Source organism: Otolemur garnettii, unplaced genomic scaffold (assembly GCF_000181295.1).
Source record: "Otolemur garnettii isolate 467f Iridium unplaced genomic scaffold, OtoGar3 scaffold00001, whole genome shotgun sequence".
In the NCBI taxonomy this organism is placed as follows: domain Eukaryota; kingdom Metazoa; phylum Chordata; class Mammalia; order Primates; family Galagidae; genus Otolemur; species Otolemur garnettii.
The window spans coordinates 69,263,637-69,265,557 of record NW_003852396.1 but is presented as its reverse complement, the minus strand read 5'-3'; positions in this window follow the sequence as shown (position 1 = coordinate 69,265,557).

Genomic DNA, 1,921 nt, shown 5'->3' with positions numbered 1-1,921 from the left:
TGCCATGACTGAGCCCAGCATGAACCAGGGAAAGTTAGGAATGGAATCACTGTCCTCACCAACCTCATCCCCGGGCAGCCACTGGGGAAATACTTCATCTCATCCTCTGTGTGTAACAGTGTGCGCTCTATAAACAGTATCTCACTCATTCCTCACAGCAAGCTGATGAGGCAGGTTCTCTAGAGACCCATTTTGCAAATGACAAAATTGAGGCTCCAAGAGGTTGGAACTTTCCCAAGGCCACCCAGGAGCAGGAATGGGATTTAAACACATTAGCATACAAGCTTTAGACTTTGGGGCATTCCAGATCCCCACACTCAGAACAGTGCCTGGCGTGGATTAACACGTGGTAAATACGTGTTGAGTGAATGAATAAATCTATCTGATTCATTCCCGTGATGCTAATCAGAATTTTATTTAAAAAGACTCCCCGGGCTTTAGCAGGGTGGAGATGAGAGATGGTGAGGTTCTGCGGCTCCTTAGGAGAGGCTGGAGGAGGAGGTTAAAGAGGCAGAAGCCATGTCAGAATTGTAATTCACGGAATGCATCGACCAGTTAGACAATAAGAGCTGACATTTATTGAGCAACTACTATGTGCCAGTGCTATGGTCTAAATGTGCCCCCCTAAATTCACATGTTGAAACTTAATCACTGATATAACAATACTAAGAGGTGGGGCTTTTAGGAGGTGATTGAGGTATGAGGGCTCCACCCTTGTGAATGAGATTAGTGCTCTCATCAGGGGCTAATGAGACAGGAATTCTTCCTCTCTACCATGTAAAGAAACAGTGAGAAGGAATCATCTAGGAACCAGAAAACAGGCCCTTGCCAGACACTGCATCTATCTGTGCCTTGATCTTGGACTGTCCAGCTTCCAGCATTGTGAGAAATGAATTTTTATTGGCACTTCGTTATAGCAGCAGGAACGGACTAAGGCAGCCAGGCACTGTCCTAAGCACTCTACCAGTGTTGACTCAGTATTCTTCCCCACAGGCCTATGAAGTAGGTGGGTGTTCTCCTTAACTCCACTTTACAAATGAGTAAATTGAGGCACAGAAAAGTGGTAAGTCACAGATCCAATAAGTGACAATGGTAGGGCTCACAGCCAGGCCTGCTGGGGTCAGAGCTCTGTGCAGGGAGGAGAAGGGATGGAGAGGAGCGAAGGGTGGCTCCGAGGTTTCTGTTAGCTGAGGGTCAATGCTTTCTCTGCTGGCCTGGAACTCAGACAAGCCGGGCCACAAGCCAGGTGGCTGCCTGACCTCCTGCCTGGGCCAGCATTCTGGGTGGCCATGTCTTTCTGTAGGATCCCAGAAGGCTCTGAAGGAAGCCCCGGCAGTGAGAACTACTGCCAGTGACTGAGGCGACTGCAGCCACTCAGAACAAGGTTCTGCAGATGAGGGGTCTAGGTGGGCAAGGGCCCAGTCCAGAGAAACATGGGGCCACTGCCAGCCACCCACTATCCCCGTATTATAGGTAGATGAACACTGCCCTGCCTCAAATCCCCTTTGGGTCCCTGACCTCCACCCCCTGCTGAGTGGGGACTATAGTCTTAGGTGGCAGCCAGGATGTGGGGGTCCCCCCGGGGCCCAGGCTACAAGGAAGGGAAGGGCTGGGAGTGAGGGGCAGAGGAAGGACAAGGTCAGGCTCTAGGGGCCCATCCTGTGAGCAGAGACCCACAGCCACCACATGGCCCCAGGCAGGAAGGGAAACAGGAGGCTTCTCAAAATAGCCCAGGAGTGTGCAGCTCGGCTGCATTTCCCAGCTCCCACCATCTGGCCCAGCTTGTGCCGGAAGACAGGCGGGGGAGGGGAGAGCCCGCACTTGGAGGGACTCCGACTGCCTGTGGAGCCCTGAGCCAGCAGACCGCCCACCTCTCACCCAGCTCCTTCCCCTGCCAGGGGGTGTGTCCAGCTTCTCTGGA